We start from the raw sequence: 14,733 nt of genomic DNA on the forward strand, positions 1-14,733 counted from the left end.
TCTCGGGAGCTCACTCCTTTTGCTGACCACTTATTCCCCTGCCAATTTCATGTGGCTTTAGTCAAGGGCAACTTAATGTAAATCATAGCAGCAGCTACTGATTGAGCTACATTCTGGATATGTTATCACATTTGAGCCACACAATCACAATATAAGATGAGCCTAATTATCCGTCTTGATAGATGAGGAAATTGAGACTCAGAGAGGTTGACTTATTTCTCCTCAATCACACAGGGACTGAGTAGCAAAATCAAAATTCAAAGTCAGGTCTGAATTTTAAGATATGATTGCCAATATACCTTTCTTCATTTGCTTCTTGGGCTCACAGATGGTACTTGAGAAAGCAAATCAAGACTGCAATTTATGATCCCCACAACTGTGAGGTTTCCAAGTAAGCCACACTTACTGCCGGCTGCTGTAGAGGCAGGAGGAGGCTTGGGGTTAGGACCCTTTCCTTCACATCCTCCCTATGCTGCTGCAGAAGATGTCCAAGGTCAGGGACTCTCTGGACCTGTTCCAAATTTTAAAGCAAGATGAGTCACCACTCAGGCAGAACAGTGTGTGAGAGTTCATCATGTTACCCAGAACAGCACACGATTTTAAGCCTATGAATTGATTATTTCTGTAATTTTCCATGTAGTATTTTGAGACTGAAGTTGACTATGGGTAACGGAACTCTCAGATAAAGGGGTGGTTATTGTATAAGTAGAGTATCACTATGCACTGGATTAAATTTCTGGTTTAATTGGAAATCAAATAGGTGCATTTGAGGCTTTCCTGGAGTATTCCTATAAGTATGGAAAGGGGCTCTTTGAAAGCTTGTTCAGGCTCTTGAAAAAAGGTCCAGAAAGAAAATCTGTTTCCTAATTTCTTAAGGTTAGAGATGAGTGCTTGCTGGCTTATCCTCATCAGCAAAGAACAAGGTTACTTATATAAATGAATAGACCCTTCACCAGGATTTGAAGGGTGGTAGGTGGGGTTGGCAGGTTGGTAAGTGAAATGTCAGGTGCACAGCCTGGAGTTAGAGGAAGAGGTCTGGAGGAAGGATGGGTGAATTGTGAACAGAGGACTCAATGCCTCCTCCCCAGAACACAGGTGGCAAAAGGATTACAGAATGCTCAGCTACACATGCATGCATTAGATCAATACTTACTGGTGCTCATAAGTAGCTTCTTCAATGGGCTGCCAATCAACTAATGTTCCAATCCTATTGTTTTCTCCAAATTGTCAGAGTCAGACTTGAAGTTCTTCTTACTGCCTCCTTCTGACACAGGCGGCCCACACATTTGTTTGTCAACTTGAAGAAACAGTTGTTTTCTCTGTGACTTACCAAATCCTGGTCCAGTATTGAAGATGAGAAAACATATCCATGTAGTCAAGTTGTTGTTGGGAACTCAAGGCTCTGTGTGCTTATAAAGTGACTGCTTTGATTTCTGTGGGCTTGTTTGAGGAATGTAAGATAAATCCGGCTGAAGTCACACAGTTCACTAAGAGATTTGCCCTGATAATTTTTTTTAATTTTTTTTATTTATTTATTTGAGAGCGACAGACACAGAGAGAAAGACAGATAGAGGGGAAGAGAGAGAATGGGCGTGCCAGGGCTTCCAGCCTCTGCAAACGAACTCCAGACACGTGCGCCCCCTTGTGCATCTGGCTGACGTGGGACCTGGGGAACCGAGCCTCGAACCGGGGTCATTAGGCTTCACAGGCAAGCGCTTAACCGCTAAGCCATCTCTCCAGCCCTTGGTCTGATAATTTTATGCTTCTTTCTCAGGATCTATGATTCTGAATTTAACCCCAAAGTTAAAAAAAAATAGCCAACTTCAATCATAGGCTCACTATAAACAGTTGATATCTTCCACTCCTTCCTACCTGGATTGAATAGGTCCACTGAAGTGTCCATAGGTAGGACTGAGAACATCTGCCATAAAGAATATATGTTTGCATATATCCATGCATGTACATATATACATATATTCCTTGATATATATATGTGTGTGTGTATATGTATATATGATATATATATACCAAAGCATATATATATATATATATATATATATATATATATATATATATATATATACACATATATCAAAGTATATATATATATATATATATGCTTTGATATATAGTCTCTTCTCCAAGCCTGAAATATAGAATGCACCCCATAAACATTTGCTGAATGAATGAGTAACTAGCCTAATAAAAAAGAGGTATCATATTTCCATGTCATTTTTCAAGAAAGTTTATTTCAAATGTTCACATGCCATGCACCTCTGTCACATACAGAAATAGCCAGGTTGGGGCCATCCTTCTCTTTTTACCCTGTAAGTGAGGACTCTCCTGCAGCACTGATGGTCCATGCACCCTCCTTAATCTTAATGTGCACAGAATGAGCTTGGTTATCCCAACAGATATGTGACCTTACAGCATGTTCTCCTACAGCCAAGGGCAATCCTCTGTCTTCTTATGGGTCTGTCCTTTGCTTCAGTTAGGGTTCTGTCTAATGTCTCCTTCCAATCCTGCTTCAGGGTGCTGGCAAGTTTTGAAGATTTGTTTTTCATCTGCTTTCCTTCCTAGATTAGATGTCTTTGAGGAACCCAGACCTATCCTGGCATTTGGCTAGATTTCTGTACTTGCAAACTTGGTTAAAAAAAAAAAAAGATAGCTAGGTGATAGATGACTAAATGGGTGTATGGATGTGTCAATGGATGGATGAATGAATCAATAGATGCCAGGATGGATGGGTGGGTTGATAGATGGAACAAATCTTTATTATCAAGTATCCTAAAGTAATTTTAACCTACCTGATCTTTAAAAAGGAATATAATGGCTCACATAAATAGTAATTAGTGAGGGTGGGAGCCCCTAGTACAAAGGACAAGTTTGTCTTAATTTTCTCTTTATTATTCGTCTCTATTTCACCCACAGTGACTCCATACCTCACCCTATTGTCACCTCACTGATGAACCTACGTGTGCTAACAGCCCCACATCAAATGTCTATCTTTCTTTGTCTTCTGTAAACTTATCACTCAGGAGCATCAGTTTGAAAAGATCCAGAAAAGGACATGGATAAGCTCAATTTTTTATATATATATTATCCATACCACTGGCAAATTCTATGACTTGGAGAACAGAAGTTACTACTGACCAACCTCTGGGCCATGTTTCCACCTGTTAGTAGATAGGTCAGGGTATCTAGCAGACAGCTTCAGGTTCACTGAGATGAACTTCCAGACCAGGCACAGTTATGGAGGAAGGGATATTTATTGAAGCTCACTGATCCAGGGGAAGTTCCATAACGGCCAAAGGAGCTGGCTTGCCTTCACAGGTCCAAGTAGAGAGACACACAGAGAGAAACACAGGCCAAAAGCCACACCATACAGCTCACTTCAGGAACTCCTGCTAGGTACACTTTGCATATGTTTACACTGAAATCTGAAACCCACCACCACACCTTAAGATCCATCCAGTGACACTGCCTCCAGCCTGGTGGCTGTAGATGCAAACTGCAAACAAATAAAAAACTGAATATATTGGGGGCCATCTATGCAAACTACCACAGGGTATAAGGTCCTATGATTGGCAATCTCCATTAATGTCATCTGAGTGAAGAGAGAGGCTATGGAAAATAAATTCCTAAAAATTAGATGGTGCTCCATGCCCCAAAAGATGAAGGAATGAAATAACAAGCAGACAAAAAATAGTAATTGTCTATTACAGCATATTCAATCTATTAATAATAATATTACATCAGGATATAACAACATTAAACCATAAATACTGAACCTCACTTATTCTATACAATGTACAAGAAAAAGTTTGAATTTTTGTGCTAGGACCATCATTATAAACATAAATGATAAATATTCAGTGTATGGCCATCAGAAGCATTTTTTGATGAAAATTAGCATGTTTTAAATTCAGAAAACAGGTAATTATATTGACAACAACTGCTTGCTTGAGCCCAGTTGTTCAGTGTGTATTTTTAGACAATTCAGTATGAACCACATCCTTCAGCACCCTTCTAAATATGTCTTTGAAGAGGAAGAAAAATTGTCCCTGGAACATTTCTTTTCTCCTACTTTGTGATTTTATCATTACCATTCATCAGAGGATTAGTCTTTGGATCAAAGAATTCAAGAACAATGACAGTAACATAATGAATGCACATTGTTTGCCAGGCATGGCTCCTATGTACATCCAAGCCTCACAGCCACCCTCAGAGCTAGGTACTGTTTTTAATACTCATATGTGACTACTGAAATTTAGAGAGGCAAGCAGTTTTCACAAGGTCATATAACTAAAAAGAAGCAAGAGATGGGCTTATATCTAACTGGTCCATAGTTCTTGGTCTCAACCACTTTGTGAAGACCTGCATCGTTGAAAGCAGCTACTTTAGCGGTCACTACAGGTGTCCCCTCACTTTGTTTGTTTTCCTTTGCCTGATCTGGGCTGTCATAGCTGGAGTCCCTGCCAGGAGAGGAAGCCAGAGGGGCACAAAAAGGCACAGAGCCAACATCCGCTGTGTGGTAAGGGAACACATGGCCTGAGGCTGCTGTTCATGTCTTTCCATCTTCCTCTGACAGCAGCCACATGAAATTCATATCACAGAGTGATATTGGCAGGAAAGAATTAACTGTGCCCTAGAATCAGTAATGCTATAGGGGAAGAGGAACTGAGAGATCAGTTAACCCAATCCCCTCATTTTACTGATGAGAAAATTGTTACCCAGAGCAAAACAAGAGGCTTGAATATGATCCCATAGCTGTTAGTGTTTTCTCCTGCTGTCCAGGCCCTGAAACACTGTTCCAGATGAGAGAATAACTTAAATGTGGAAATGAGATCTGGGCAATGTATTTTCTCCTGATTGATCTCTGACAGGTTGTGAAGGCATAACTTTTATTTTCCTTTAGTAATAATTAGGGTGTCACGGCTATTAGTAAAACCCCTTTCACTCTGAACTATGATTAAATGGGGACACAGGCATAGGTGCCAGAGAAGGATTACTGCATAGGTTTTATTTGATTGGCCATGAGAGTGACAGCTTATAATACTTCCCACTGAGTCTGTCCTTGAGAGCAGCACAGAGACATTACAGACACTGTACCAGCCAGTTACAGGGATGCTATGGACTGAAAGACCCCACTCAGGCATGAATAACTAGGGAAAAAAGCTATATGTGAATACTGATAGTTAAGGTGGAACCCACTCAATCAAGAAAGGATGGCAAAGGGCTATTTTACACTCACCATAATCCAACCAGATAATTTACCTTCTTCCATGTGAAGAAGCTCATCAAAAGCTAGGATATATATCCTACTTCTTCAAAGACTAGAGACATATGACTATAAAAACATGAGAAAAGATGTTTCTCTGTACACACTTCATGCAAATTTTTCCCTTCCCATGATCTTTTCATTCTTTAGAACACAAGAACTGGCCACAGTGTCATAGTTTGAGTATGATAGTTTGAATGCATGGCCCCATAGACACGGTAATTTTTGATTAAACTTCCTACTTGAGCCCCTAGCACATAGATTCCTGTTGGCAGGGCCATGTCACTAAAGGTAGACCTTTGAGCCCAGCCCTAAAGGTGTATTTGGGGGCAGATCTGAATCCAGCCCTACAAGGTGAGCTCAGAGCTGTCTGAGCTCTAGAAGTTGGAGCTTGTTGGGGTTGGTGTTTGCTTGCTGCAGTTGTTTCCCTCTGTTTGGATCTGTGGAAGTAAACATCTTCTTCTACCATTGATGGAACTCCCCCTAGACGCTGTAAGCCTGAAATAAACCTCTTCCTCCCATGAGCTGGGTCTGGGTGGATGTTTGTCCCAGCAAGGAGGAGCTGATTGTAACACACAAATTTCCTGTTTCCAAAAGTCTGGAATAATGCATACCCTTCCACACAACTGACATTGAAGGACATATTAGTTTCCTCAGATAACCATAACAAATTACTACAAACTAGATGACTTAAGACAAAAAGAATTATTTGTTTTCACAGTTCAGGCGGTTTAAGTTTGAATTCAAGTGGTTGACTGGAGCCACCCTCACCACAGGCTCTAGGAAACAACTCTTCCTTGTCTCTTAGCTTCTATGGTGACTGGTAATCTTTGGCTTATAAAGCCACCATCCCACTCTTTGTATCTAACATCAAAGGGATTTTCCAGCTGTGAAATTGTCTGTCTCTATAAAATCACAATTTTCTTTTTATTATGACAAGAACTGTCATTGGATCAGTAGCCCATCCTTGTTAGTAAGAGCTTATCTTACCTGGATGACATCTACAGAGGACACATCATTGTTAGTGTAGTGTGTGAACTTGTTTCAACCTTGGACTGTTACCAGTCAGCTGGGTGGGGTCTTTTGCTCTGTTTAGATAGAAATGGTGTACAGGGAAAGAAAAGGTTCTTTAGTTTCTGGTCATTGGCATTCTCCCTTCCCCTTTCATTGTTTTGGAAAGCCCAGGGGTGTGAGCAGCAGGCAAATGGGAGCAGCAGCAGGTGGCACCCCTGGCATTGCCGTCCTTATCCTGGCCCTTGGTATGAGGGTTATTAGTCACTCAAGTATTATAGCTCTGGAAGTCAGGATTCATCAGCCTTTGGCTGTGATTGGCACTGCATTTTCCAAGCATGCCTAGGTATTGGAGGTTCCTTAGTCCTCGAAAGCAGCCAATGTTACAACTCTCCAGCTGTAGAATGAGGGCTTTAGTTGTAAAGACTTCCTAGTGCTCTGGGACCATGCTGGTGAACAGAGCCTGTAGTTTCTCCTCTCCAGCTCCTTACAGCCTTAACTTTCTTCAGCCTCAGCTCCGCACTCACTCTTGCTGTTTGTCTCTTTTAGCAGCTATTGTCCATGCCTTGTCCATGCCCTGTCCATGCCCTGTCCATGCTTTGTCCATGCCCTGTCACTGCCTTGCCTGTGCCCTGACTATCTCTGCCTGTTCACCCGTCAAGTGTCTGGCTGCCTTGCTGTTTTCACAGCTCAGCTTGCACAGTGCTTCCACTCTACTGTCTCTGTTGATCCTTTCTTCATGTTGCCAGCTCAGCCTTCTCGTGCTGGGACAAAACACCTGACCAAAAACAGCATATAGAAGGAAGAGGTTTATATTGGTTTACAGCCTTCAGGTGAAGTTCATGGCGATGAAGCATGACAGGCAACTGAGCATCACATCTTGTCACACGAGCTTGGAGGCAGCAGCAAGTGAACTCCTCTGAGCGCCCAGTGGGTTGAACTAATAGACCTCAAGGGTCACCCTCTGCACCATCTCCTCCAGTAAGGCTCCACCTCCCAAGGCTCCACAGCCTTCCCAAATTCCACCAGCTGGAGAACAGGTAACCAAGATACATTATGCTACATGGGTTGATTCACATCCAACCCATCACATTAATCAAGAAAAGACAACTCCATGGGAGCCTTTCACTGGACTTAATATTATGACGACAGAGGAGAGAGCACAGAGTATCTCCCACTGGCTTTCTCAGTGAGTTCCAGATGAGCTGTGTCTTCAGAGTTCCAGATGCAGATATTTTAGAAGCATCTTCACAGACTCCCACACAATGTTCAAACCAAAACTGCCACTGGGCTCATCCAAGCTTAATTTACTAACCTCTTCAAATGTAAGAGAAGCAAAAATGATTATCAAACATATTTGAGTTACTTCTAAGTGGTGTTTTTTCTTTTAATCCTCCTTTGCTGCCTCCTCCCCTTCCAGGAGTTGGTCTAGTCTCCTTCCTGTCTCTGCTATCTCCACCCCTCCCCTTTCCATCCCAGCCAACTGCCACCTAGGCCCAAGCTCCTGCAGCATTATCAGGCAGAGATGGGTTTGGTGATTCAGAAAGTATGGCAGGTCCCACCTGTGTGATGTTTGCAGACACTGTAGCAGAATGTCCTGGACCTATATTGTCTTGCTATATGAAGTACTTCACGTGGCAGCCATTTTTAAGGCTTTTATTTTAGATGAATTTCTAACCTCTGAACCCATTTTCTTATGTATACAGTAGTTATTATAAGAGCATCTACCTTCTAGAACTGTAATAACTATTGCTTGCTAAGCATAGTATTGAACCCCTGGTAAATAATACAAAAGGATATTTTTTTTATTATTGACAGCATTATTATTTTGATTGGCCCACACATTTTCATGCTTTTTTTTTTTTATACCAGGGTCATTGTCATATGGTTTGTGATTTGCTCTGGCATTAGATTGACATAGGATCAGAACCTTTGCCTTGTGTCTTTTTTATTCCTCCTTTATTTCTCATTTCTTTCCTTCTTTCTTCTACCTTCCCTTATTTCTATGTTACTCCTTCTTTCTCTCATTTTCTTTCTTTCTGCATATCTAACATAAACACTGAACATGTTCATCCATTAGCTAAGGATGATGCCACATATTCTAGGGAACTGGAACTCAACATCTAGTAAAGTAATTATTCACAGTCTGATGGGGTATATCATTCAATAAAATCAGTACCAAGTGAATTGCTAACAGACAGACACATGGTTGGGGTAGCAGTCACAAAGAAGAGAACCCTAAGTTCTCCCCAGAATAAGAGATGAAGAGAGGATCTTTTCACTGCACTAAGGGAGGGATCAACACCTCCTCCAGCCAAGTTAGCAGCTTTAATAAAAGTCCCAAATATGTTGAGGAAAATCTATTCAAACCATCACCTTCTGCCCCTGCCCCCCAATAGATTTATAACCATAAATATCACAAATTTTATTTAGTCCAACTTCAAAGGTCTTCACAGATGTTACCAACTTAATATAGTTCTAAAGTGCCAAGTCTCATCTGAGATTTAAGGCTGTCACTTAACAGTGAATCCTATAAGGTCAAAACAAGTTACATATTTTCAACACATAAAGGTACAGGGTAAACATTTTCAACTGCTATAAAACCTATCAAAGAGAGACTCGAACAATGCAAACTCAGTAGCCATCACACAAACATAAAAAGCCTGCAGGTCGAGCCCAATATGATGATCAGTGACTGACAGTGTCCAGATTTTCCAATTCTACTGGTCTAGCTGGGCTGAGTAGGCAGGGAAAATTCCAGCCATAGCCAACAACTTTCATGGTCGCCCTGGCACATTCCTGGCATATCTAAACATCCTTGTGTCTCCAGTGCAAACCACAGTCCCATCTTCCAATGGCTTTGTCAGCCTGACAGGGTCGTCACACCCTGCTTCATGCCACATCTCAGCAGCAGCTCCAGGAACCATGTGCACTTCACGATCCACTCCACCATTTTTAATGCTTTCAACACAAATCAGGTTGCAGGACGGAGCCATATTGTTAATACAGAGATGAAATAAATTGAAACCTTGACGTGCAGGTTCTTCTTCCTTCTCCAGCCAACTCTTTTCCAAAAGAATTTTCATTCCTATCACAGCCTTTCCTCCAGCATCATTTCCACTGTTTTAGTATAAAGTAGTTGGTCCATCTTACTTCCAAATGCTAATGGGTTTGACAATAGCAGCTTCAGCAACCAGTCTCTATACCAGTAACTTTAAACTTGCTTGAGTTTTTCTAACATTAAATTTTAAGTTCCTCAGTTCTATATCTTAGCTAAGAATATCAGTCCTACAAATTTAACCATGATCAAACCCTGTGCATGGGCAGTAGAATGCAGAGCCCTTATTCCAGTAGCCCAGTTCCAATAAAGTTCTCTGCAGTCTTTCCTTCCCCTTGGAAAGTTCATAAGCCACACCTCCAAATACAATTCTCTATGCATTTAGCATCTTCAAACTCTCATCAGGATAGTTCATAATACTTAGATTATAATTTGAAAAGGTGTCTTCAGTTGCAAGCACCAAGTTTCCCCTTACTCAAGTATACTAGGTGTGGTGGTTTGATTCAGGTGTCCCCCATAAACTTAGGTGTTCTGAATGCTAGGTTCCCAGCTGATAGATATTTGGTAATTAATGCCTCCTGGAAGGAGTGTATTGTTGGGGGCGGGCTTATGGGCTTTATTAGCCAGTTTCCCCATGCCAGTGTTTGGCACACCCTCCTGTTGACCTGAATGCAGTAAGAACTATGGACTGTGAGGTTTGGCTTATGAGGGTGAGAAAAAGCTTTGCTTGGACTGGGCTAGCAGTTTGTGTGAGAAGCTTGCTCTTATGCCTGTGTCCTGAGAAGTTGTGCAGGGTTGCTTTGCGTAGAAATGAACTGGTGTGTGCAGAGGGATATGGCACAGAAAGAAAAATCTTTGGGTGAACTGTTGCCTGTTCAGCCGCAATTGAGAGATTACAACCTTTGAGACTGGGCTGGGGCAACAGAAAGAATGTCAACTCTTTTGAAGGGGCCTGAGTGCTCAATGAGTGTCCTGTTCTTCAAAGTCTGCTTTATTCCCCCCTGGATAAACAAATTGGCACCCTACCTGGTATCAACACGGTCTTGTGTTTTGGAAATGGCCATGGGCAGTGTGAAGCAAGTTTGCTGGTTGCCTACATAGAGACCCCATGGGGCCATGAGGATGAACCGTGGCTTGCAGTGGAGACCCAGTGGAGATGCCGGGACCATGAGATGGCTGCCGAGGAGCTGCCGGCCCTGATGAAGTTTCCCAGGACTGTGAGTAGCCTAGCTGGAGGGGCGGAATTGGAATGCCAGAGACTTGTTGATCGAACTTGAAAATTTGTCACTGGCTAGAGTTGCTGTAATTGAAGCTACAGAGTTTGATGTTTTCCCTGGTTGTTTTAAATCTTGTATTGGTTGAATGTTTCCTTGCTATGCCCAATGCCATCTTTTGCAGTGTGAATATTTATTCTGTGCCATTATGGGTTTTTTGAGGTTATTTTTTGGTATTATGGCTCAGTTAAAAGACCTTGGACTATGGGGATGTATGAACATCATTGGAATTGATAAAAACTATGGGGACTTTTAAAGTCAGACTAAATACATTGTATTTTACATCATGTATGGATATCAGTTTATGGGGGCCAGGGGCGGAATGTGGTGGTTTGATTCAGGTGTCCCCCATAAACTTAGGTGTTCTGAATGCTAGGTTCCCAGCTGATGGAGATTTGGGAATTAATGCCTCCTGGAGGGAGTGTATTGTTGGGAGCAGGCTTATGGGCTTTATTAGCCAGTTTCCCCATGCCAGTGTTTGGCACACTCTCCTGTTGCTATGGTCCATCTTATGTTGGCCAGGGGGTGACGTCCACCCTCTGTTCATGTCATCGTTTTCCCCTGCCATCGTGAAGCTTCCCCTCGAGCCTGTAAGCCAAAATAAATCTCTTTTTCCCAGAAGCTACTCTTGGTTGGGTGATTTCTACCAGCACTGCGAACCGGATTGCAACACTAGGTCTAAAATACTCAAATCCACATGGCTAGATTCATCTTGTAGCAATACCCAACTTCTGGTACCAATTCTGTCTCAGTCAGATTCAGTTGCTGGGATGAACCTCCAGACAAGGCCCAGTTATAGAAAAAGGGAGTTATTGAAGCTTACAGACATAGAGAAATTTCCATAAGGGTGAAAGATGCTGGTCCCCTTCATAGGCCCATGCTGAGAGAGAAAAGCAACTCCCACCACCATAGGCAAGCACACTCTAGAAACCCCAGGCCAAGTTTAGGAACCTTGCCTTTATTAGGCTGGAATTCAGATCTGTCCCCAGTAACACCTCTTCCAGCCAAGTTGCAAGCTTGAATAAAACTCCTGGATCTATTGGGGGGGGGGGGGCAGCCATTCAAACCATCACAATAAACCTCTTCAAAAAGAGATGCAGAAATGGTGCCAAACTACAATCTTTCCACCTGGAAAAACTAAAGAACAGAGGATTAGAGGAATCAGATTAAGGCATTAGGACATAGCTTTGTGGGTAAAGTAGCTACCACGCTATATTTGATCTATGGCACGCACATAAATACTGGACATGATGGCACCCACCTATACTCCCAGCACTGGGGCAGTGGATGCTAGAGCTTTCTGGCTATCCAGACTAACATGGTTGGTGATATGCAGACTAATAGAAGAGACTGTCTCAAAGGACATGGGTTGCATTCCTGAGGGTGACACTGGAAGTTGTCCTCTGCCTTCCATGCACGTGTCTTATACCCCCTACATAGATATGCACCCACATATATATGAACACACACACACACACACACACACACATGTAAATTAGGGCCTCAATAGCTGAGGGTAGAATTGGCTGCTGTGGGTTGGGCCTATTGCATTGCTTTAAGTTCTCACATCAAACAATCCAAGACAGTTGCCTTCTTTGAAACACTTTCCTTTGGGCTGCAGTGACACAATGTCCATGGACTTAGTCACTTCTTTGGTAAATATTTATTAGGTCCCTGTTGCAGTCTGGTTCACATTGCTGGTAGAAATCACAAAACCAAGAGCAGCTTCTGGGAAAAAGAGATTTATTTTGGCTTATAGGATTGAGGGGAAGCTCCACGATGGCAGGAGAAAATGATGGCATGAGCAGAGGGTAGACATCACCCCCTGGCCAACAGAAGGTGGACCATAGCAACAGGAGGGTGTGCCAAACACTGGCAAGGGAAAACTGGCTTTAATACCCATAAGCCCGCCCCCAACAATACACTCCCTCCAGGAGGCATTGATTCCTAAATCTCCATCAGCTGGGAACCTAGAATTCAGAACAACTAGGTTTATGGGGGACACCTGAATCAAAACACCACATTCTGCTCCTGGCCCCCATAAACTGATAATCATACTTGATGTAAGATGCAATGCATTCATCTCATTTTAAAAGTCCCCATAGTTTTTATCAATCCCAATGATGTTCATACATCCCCATAGTCCGAGATCTTTTAACTGAGCCATAATACCAAAAAGTATCCTCAAAAAAACACATAATGGCAGAGAATAAATATTCACACTGCAAAAGATGGCATTGGGCATAGCAAAGAAACATTCAACCAATACAAGATTTAAAACAACCAGGGCAAATATCAAATGCTGTAGCTTCAAGTCCAGCAACTTTAACCAGTGACAAATCTTCAAGCCCGATAATTCTAACCAGCAACAAGTCTCTGGCATTCCAATTCCGCCCCTGCAGCTAGGCTACTCACAGTCCTGGAAAACTTCACCGGGGCCGGCAGCTCCTCGGCAGCCATCTCATGGTCCCGGCATCTCCACTGGGTCTCCACTGCAATGCACGGTTCATCCTCATGGCCCCATGGGGTCTCTATGCAGGCAACCAGCAAACCTGCTTCACACTGCCCATGGCCATTTCCAAAACACAAGACCGTGTTGCAAACTCAATGACCCTCTTTCCAGCATTTCTTATACTCTATGATACCAGGTAGGGGGCCAATTTGTTAATCCAGGGGGGAATAAAGCAGACTTTGAAGGACAGGACACTCCTTGAGCACCCAGGCCCCTTCAAAAGAGTCTACATTCTTCTTGTTGCCCCAGCACAGGTCAGCTAGCCCAGTCTCAAAGGGTGTAATCTCTCAGTTGCAGCTGACCGGGCAACAGTTCACCCAAAGATTTTTCTTACTGTGCCATGTCCCTCTGCACACACCAGTTCATTTCTACGCAAAGCAACCCTGCACAACTTTTCAGGACATGGGCATAACAGCAAGCTTTTCACACAAACTGCTAGCCCAGTCCAGGCAAAGCTCTTTCTCACCCTCATAAGCCAAACCTCACAGTCCATAGTTCTTACTGCCTTCAGGTCTTGCAGCTCAGACCAGAATAGTCCACCAAGCTGTACTTACAGCACTGCAAAGCATCTCTTAGGCCAAGGTTTCAAATCCTCCCACATTCCTCTTGAAAATCAGCTCCAAAAGGCCAAAGCCACACAGTCAGGTGTCTAGCAGCAATCCCACTCCTCGGTACCACTTTACTGTTGTAGTCCGGTTCACATTGCTGGTAGAAATCACCCAACCAAGAGCAGCTTCTGGGAAAAAGATTTATTTTGGCTTACAGGCTTGAGGGGAAGCTCCACGATGGCAGGAGAAAATGATGGTATGAGCAGAGGGTGGACATCACCCCCTGGCCAACAGAAGGTGGACCACAGCAACAGGAGGGTGTGACAAACACTGGCATGGGGAAACTGGCTATAACACCCATAAGCCCGCCCCCAACAATGCACTTCCTCCAGGAGGCATTAATTCCCAAATCTCCATCAGCTGGGAACTTAGCATTCAGAACAACTAGGTTTATGGGGGACACCTGAATCAAACCACCACAGTCCCTCAGGTGTTCTGTTAGCCATTCTAGGGCCTGAGAGAATATAGCAACATCAAGCATACAAGATTCTTCACAGTCTTCCTAAAACTAACATGTCCCAAGCTCAGCTTTGTATTTCTTCTCCACCCTCAAGTCTCATTGAGCTCAAAAATAGGAATCAGCGCACACCCATTTGTACATCCAGATGTCAGGATACAGAGCTCACCAGGGATGACTACTGCTACTCTACCATAAAACCATAGACTCTGCATCAAAGTCGTGACCTCCCCCTTCCCAGAGTGGTTTCCCTGTGTACACAGCCAGTCTCTTCTGCATGGAAAACTCCAGTTCCTTCCTTGTAGAGCATGGCTTTTGTCTGTTTCCTTCCAGTCCATTCTAAAATGCAATCAGCTGTACACTTGTGTTTTCTTGATCTGTCACAAGCAGATGAGATCTGCATCTAGCTTACTCACCATTTTGAACACTAACCATGTGACCAGAAGCCAAGAGTTTATAAGATGTTGAGCACACTTTTGTTATAAAATATTTACTTCATATGACAACTGAAAAAAAAAAAAAACTGAATCAG

At 42.9% G+C, this 14,733-nt stretch overlaps 1 protein-coding gene across 1 annotated transcript in view; it reads left to right on the forward strand.

Moving 5' to 3' along the window:
- Positions 1 to 14,733, forward strand: part of Kcnq3 (potassium voltage-gated channel subfamily Q member 3) — a 360,138-nt gene that overhangs the window by 321,660 nt on the left and 23,745 nt on the right. The gene's annotated exons all lie outside the window — the stretch shown is intronic.

This window comes from Jaculus jaculus, chromosome 2 (assembly GCF_020740685.1).
Source record: "Jaculus jaculus isolate mJacJac1 chromosome 2, mJacJac1.mat.Y.cur, whole genome shotgun sequence".
Classification (NCBI taxonomy): domain Eukaryota; kingdom Metazoa; phylum Chordata; class Mammalia; order Rodentia; family Dipodidae; genus Jaculus; species Jaculus jaculus.